At 47.6% G+C, this 7,115-nt stretch overlaps 1 pseudogene; it reads right to left on the minus strand.

Moving 5' to 3' along the window:
- Nucleotides 1–3,741: 3,741 nt before the first annotated feature.
- LOC120061693 lies at nt 3,742–4,585 on the minus strand (annotated as a pseudogene).
- Between the last annotated feature and the right edge of the window lie 2,530 nt (nt 4,586–7,115).

The raw sequence follows: 7,115 nt of genomic DNA on the forward strand, positions 1-7,115 counted from the left end.
CTAAAACTGTCAGGTCAGTAGATGACAGTTTTGTTTCTACATCATCTATTAGTTACCCTACATAACTTCTAATGACAGGTTTAGAACTACATGACAGGTTTAGATACTACATGATAGGTTTAGATACATGATAGGTTTAGCTATACAGATAGTTTAGATACTACATGATAGGTTTAGATACTACATGATAGGTTTAGATACTACATGATAGGTTTAGATACTACATGATAGGTTTAGATACTACATGATAGGTTTAGATACTACATGATAGGTTTAGATACTACATGATAGGTTTAGATACATGATAGGTTTAGATACTACATGATATGTTTAGATACTACATGATAGGTTTAGATACTACATGATAGGTTAGATACTACATGATAGGTTTAGATACTACATGATAGGTTTAGATACTACATGATAGGTTTAGATAATACATGATAGGTTTAGATACTACATGATAGGTTAGATACTACATGATAGGTTTAGATACTACATGATAGGTTTAGACACTACATGATAGGTTTAGATACATGATAGGTTTAGATACTACATGATAGGTTTAGATACTACATGATAGGTTTAGATACTACATGATAGGTTTAGATACTACATGATAGGTTAGATACTAGATAGGTTTAAGTGATAATTACTGTGTTAGTCTATGGAAAGGGTGAGGAACCATGAGCCTCCTACGTTGTTATTGAAGTCAATGTACCCAGAGGAGGATGGAAGCTAGCTGTCCTCTGACTACACCATGGTGCTACCTACAGAGCGCTGTTGAGGCTACTGTAGACTTCCATTACAAAACAGTCTGTGTTTAATAAATTATTTGGTGACGTGAATATATTTAGTATAGTTTTATCTAAAAAGGATATATTTTTTTAATGTTCACTATTTAACTCTTATGAAATTCACTGAGGTGGATGCTCCTCCCCTTCTTCCTCTGTGAAGACTCGCTGACCACCAGCGATAGCTCTGACATTACGTCATTCCCAACACCATTCCGGAAGGCTCCGTTCACCCCAGTGCTCCAAGGTCTCCAAGGTGAAAGGTTAACGGTGTTCTAGGAGCAGCTTGGTGATCCCATCTCTCCTGGAAGGTGTATTATGCTGGGTCAACACGGACAGGGTGAGATTCACCTCTCTGACACGCACGCATGCACACACATGCACACGCAAACCACACATGGTATTAATAGAGATCATCCGTATCCCCCAACCATGTGACAGGAGACAGGAGACAGGAGGCAGGAGACAGGAGGCAGGAGGCAGGAGGCAGGAGACAGGAGACAGGAGACAGGAGGCAGGAGGCAGGAGACGGGAGACGGGAGACGGGAGACGGGAGACGGGATGCGGGAGACGGGAGACGGGAGACGGGAGACGGGAGACAGGAGGCAGGAGACAGGAGGCAGGAGACAGGAGACAGGAGGCAGGAGACGGGAGGCGGGAGACGGGAGGCGGGAGGCGGGGGAGACGGGAGGCGGAGACGGGAGACGGGAGGCGGGAGACGGGAGACGGGAGACGGGAGACGGGAGACGGGAGACGGAGACAGGAGACGGGACACAGGTATGTACTGAAGTGTTTAATAAATAACAGCATCATCATCAACAACAACAAAAATGGTATTCAGAACCCTTGACTTTTTCCACATTTGTTACTTTACAGCCTTACACTAAAATGTATTAAATAAATTTTCCCCCTCATCATCTATACACAATACCCCCTTAAAGACAAAGCAAAAATAGGTTTTTAGAAATGTTGCTAATGTATATAAAAAAATAAAAAAAATATCACATTTACATATGTTTTCAGACCCTGGCTGTGTGTTTAGGGTCGTTGTCCTTGTGGAAGGTGAACCTTCGCCCCAGTCTGAGGTCCTGAGGCTCCGGAGCAGCTTTCATCAAGGATCTCTCTGTACTTTGCTCTGTTCATCTTTCCCTCGATCCTGCTAGTCTTCCAGTCCCTGCCACTGAAGAACATCCCCACAGCATGATGCTGACCACCATGCTTCACCGTAGGGATGGTGCCAGGTTTCCTCAAGACATGACGCTTTGGTATTCAGGGCAAAGAGTTGAATCTTGGTTTCATCAAACCAGAGAGTTTTGTCTCTCATGGTCTGAGTCTTTCGGTGCCTTTTGGCAAACTGCAACGGGCTGTCATGTGCCTTTACTGAGGAGGGCTTCCATCTGGCCACTCTACCATAAAGGCCTGATTGGTGGAGTGCTGCACAGATGGTTGTCCTTCTGGAAGGTTCTCCCATCTCCACATGTGGAACTCTAGAGCTCTGTCAGAGTGACCATCATGTCTTGGTCACCTCCCTGACCAAGGCCCTTCTTTCCTGATTGCTCAGTTAGGCGGGCGGCCAGCTCTAGGAAGAGTGTAGGTGGTTCAATTAACAAAGGGTATGAATACTTATGTAAAAAAGGTATTCTGTTGTGTATTTTAATGCATTTGAAAAAATGTCTACAAACCTGTTTTCACTTTGTCATTATGGGGTTATGTGTGTAGTTTGATGAGCAATTTATTTTGGTTGAAAAAGTCATGGGGTCTGAATAGTTTTCGAAGCCACTGTATATATATACACTCTATTAATATATATTCGACTGTATAAACTATAAATATGACATGCAGTTCTCATAAGTTAGAAGAACCAGAAATCTGACTGAGGTAGGGTAGGGAGAGGGGAAGGGGCTGGTCGGATACAGGTGAGTGTGTGTGTGGAAGTGTGTCTGTGTGTGGGAGTGGCCTGTGTGGGGAGTGTCTGTGTGTGGAGTGTCTGTGTGTCTGTGTGTGGGAGTGTCTGTGTGTGGGAGTGTCTGTGTGGGGAGTGTCTGTGTGCTGTGTGTGGGAGTGTGTCTGTGTGTGGAGTGTGCTGGTGTGGGAGTGTCTGTGTGTCTGGTGGTGGGAGTGTGTCTGTGTGTGGAAGTGTGCCTGTGTGTCGGAGTGTCTGTGTGTCTGTGTGTGGGAGTGTGTCTGTGTGGGGAGTGTCTGTGCCTGTGTGGGAGTGTCTGTGTGCCTGTGTGTGGGAGTGTCTGTGTGCCTGTGTGTGGGAGGTGTCTGTGTTTGGGAGTGTTCTGTGTGTGGGAGTGTCTGTGTGCCTGTGTGTGGGAGTGTGTCTGTGGTGGTGTGGAGTGTGTCTGTGTGTGGGAGTGTGTCTGTGTGTGGGAGTGTTCTGTGTGTCTGGGTGCTGTGTGGGGTGAGTGTGTCTGTGTGGGGGAGTGTCTGTGTGTCTGTGTGTGGGGAGTGTTGTCTGTGGTCTGTGTGTGGGAGTGTGTCTGTGTGTGGGAGTGTGTCTGTGTGTGGGAGTGTGTCTGTGTGTGGGAGTGTTCTGTGTGTCTGTGTGTGGGAGTGTGTCTGTGTGTCTGGTGTGGGAGTGTCTGGTGTGGGAGTGTCTGTGTGTGGTGTGGTGGGAGTGTGATGTGTGGGATGTGTGCTGTGTGTGGGAGTGTGTCTGTGTGTGTGTGTGTCTGTGGTCTGTGTGTGGGAGTGTGTTGTGTGTGGGTGTGTGTTGTGTGTGGAGTGTGTCTGTGTGTGGGAGTGTGTCTGTGTGGGGGTGTGTCTGTGTGTGGGAGTGTGTCTGTGTGTGTGGAGTGTGCCTGTGGTGGGAGTGTGTCTGTGTGTGGGAGGGGAGTCTAACACTACAATACATCTGTAGTGGCGTTTCAAGGTTATTTACGTGTCAGACTGTGCAATCGGTGTTTGTTTGTGTGTGTTGTGTATATATGGGTCCATCGTCCTAGGGTGAGAGGTCAGTGCTCCAGGACTTGCGGCTGAGGACACACACACACGCTGCGTTGATGCGTATCAGCCTCCACGCCGTCTGCTCCTTGAACTTGGTGAGCGCACGCACGAACGTGTGTGTGTTGGTGCAGTACGAGTTCCAGTGGCGGCTGTCGATGCCGCGACACCCTGCTTTAGAAAGGCCCCTCCCCCAGCTCCGCCCCCAGGGGTGTGGCCACGCGGCAGGTGGTCTCGTAGAAGAACTGTCTTTGCGGACGTTGTCTATCTTCACCTCTGGGAGAACCTCCACCTCGTTGCCGGCGATGTCCGTGGCCTTGGTCAGGTTCCCCAACCACACGCTGATGCTGTCACACACGGAGTATTCCCCCCTGTGCATGGGCTGCCCCCCGCTCTCCGCCTCACCCTCACTCCCCCATCCCCCACCCCCTCCTCCTCATCCCCTGTCCCCCAGGGTGTGGTGAGACGGGGGGACGTCGCTAAAGACGACGCGCGGTGAGGTGCGGTACTTCCGCTTGCTGAACAGTTTGGGGTCCACCCCGGGATGGAGGGGGTAGAGGAGGAGTCTGTCTCAGAGTGGCCCAGGGAAGAGCTCCTGTCCTGGGGTAGAGAGGCTGGTCTGTGGGCCTGTCTGGTCCGGCTGGGTCTCTGCTGAGTCTCCGTCTGCTGCTGGCTGCTCCTGCTGAGGTGACACTGACAGGCGGGCCGTCCGCTGCTGTTCTGCTCTGCCATTGGCTGCTGTGTGTTGTCTGCACTGTGGTTGGCAGCCACCGGGCCCAGGGCCCGTCCATGTTCAGTACAGCCTGGATCAAGAGCAGGAGCACCAACAGCAACGACCTCATGGGCACACGTCCTGTCAACAATAACACACTCCTGTCAACAATAACACACATCCTGTCAACAACAACACACCCTGTCAATAACACACATCCTGTCAACAACACACACCTGTCATAACACACATCCTGTCAACAACAACACACACCCTGTCAACAACAACACGTCCTTGCACAATAACACACATCCTGTCAACAATAACACACATCCTGTCAACAACAACACACCCTGTCAATAACACACATCCTGTCAACAACAACACACCGTCAATAACACACATCCTGTCAACAAAAAACACACACCCTGTCAACAACACACACACTGTCAACAATAACACACCCTGTCAACAATAACACACGTCCTGTCAACAATAACACACATCCTGTCAACAACAACCACACCCTGTCAACAAGAACACACACCCTGTCAACAACAACACACCCTGTCAACAACAACACACATTCTGTCAACAACAACACACCCTGTCAACAACAACAACACCTGTCAACAACAACACGCGTCCTGTCAACAACAACACACGTCCTGTCAACAATAACACACATCCTGTCAACAACAACACAACACCCTGTCAACAACAACACACCCTGTCAACAACAACACAAGTCCTGTCAACAACAACGCACGTCCTGTCAACAACAACACACATCCTGTCAACAACAACACACCCTGTCAACAACCACACATGTCCTGTCAACAACAACACACATCCTGTCAACAACAAACACACCCTGTCAACAACAACACAACCTGTCAACAACAACACACATCCTGTCAACAACAACACACGTCCTGTCAACAACAACACACGTCCTGTCACAATAACACACATCCTGTCAAAAAACAACACACACCCTGTCAACAACAACACACCCTGTCAACAACAAACCACGTCCTGTCAACAACAACACACATCCAGTCAACAACAACACACCCTGTCAACAACAACACACGTCCTGTCAACAACAACAACAGTCCTGTCAACAACAACACACACCTGTCAACAACAACACACCCTGTCAACAAAACAACACACACTGTCAACAACAACACACCCTGTCAACAACAACACACGTCCTGTCAACAACAACACACGTCCTGTCAACAACAACACACATCCTGTCAACAACAACACACGTCATGTCAACAACAACACACGTCCTGTCAACAACAAACACATCCGTCAACAACAACACACGTCATGTCAACAACAACACGTATGTAACAACAACACACGTCATGTCAACAACAACACACGTCCTGTCAACAACAACACACGTCATGTCAACACAAACAACGTCATGTCAAAACAACACACGTCATGTCAACAACAAACATGTCCTGTCAACAACAACACACGTCATGTCAACAACAACAACGTCCTGTCAACAACAATACACGTCATGTCAACAACACCACACGTCATGTCAACAACAACACACGTCCTTTCAACAACAACACATGTCCTGTCAACAACAACACACGTCATGTCAACAACAACACACATCCTGTCAACAACAAACACACGTCCTGTCAAACAACAACACATGTCCTGTCAACAACAACACACTGTAACAACAACACACCCTGTCAACAACAACACACCCTGTCAACAAAACACACCTGTCAACACAAGCACGTCCTGCAACAACAAACACACGTCCTGTCAACAAAACAACACACATCCCGCAACAACAACAACTCTGCAACAACAACAACCCTGTCAACAACAACACACCTGTCAACAAAAAACACGTCATGAACAACAACACACGTCCTGTCAACAACAACACACGTCCTGTCAACAACAAAACACGTCCTGTCAACAACAAGACACGTCATGTCAACAACAACACATGTCATGTCAACAAAACAACACGTCCTGTCAACAACAACACACGTCCTGTCAACAACACCACAGTCATGTCAACAACAACACACGTCATGTCAACAACAACACACGTCCTGTCAACAACAACACACGTCCTGTCAACAACAATACCGTCATGTCAACAACACCACACGGCATGTCAACAACAAACACAGTCCTGTCAATAACAACCACGTTCTGTCAACAACAACACACGTTCTGTCACAACAAACACAGTCCTGTCAATAACAACACACGTCATTTCAACAAACAACACACGTCCTGACAATAACAACACACGTCCTGTCAATAACAAACACAGTCCTGTCAATAACAACACACGTCCTGTCAACAACAACACAGTCCGTCAACAACAACCCACGTCCTGTCATAACAACACACGTTCTGTCAACAACAACACACGTTCTGTCAACAACAACACACGTCCTGTCAACAACAAACAACGTCCTGTCAACAAAAACACACGTCCTCAACAACAAACACACGTCCTGTCAACAACAACACAGTCCTGTCAACAACAAGACACGTCATGTCAACAACAACACACGTCAGGTCAACAATAACAACACAAGTCCTGTCAATAACAACACATGCCCGTCTACAACAACACACAGTCCTGAAACAGT

The sequence above is a fragment of the Salvelinus namaycush genome, chromosome 16 (assembly GCF_016432855.1).
Source record: "Salvelinus namaycush isolate Seneca chromosome 16, SaNama_1.0, whole genome shotgun sequence".
Classification (NCBI taxonomy): domain Eukaryota; kingdom Metazoa; phylum Chordata; class Actinopteri; order Salmoniformes; family Salmonidae; genus Salvelinus; species Salvelinus namaycush.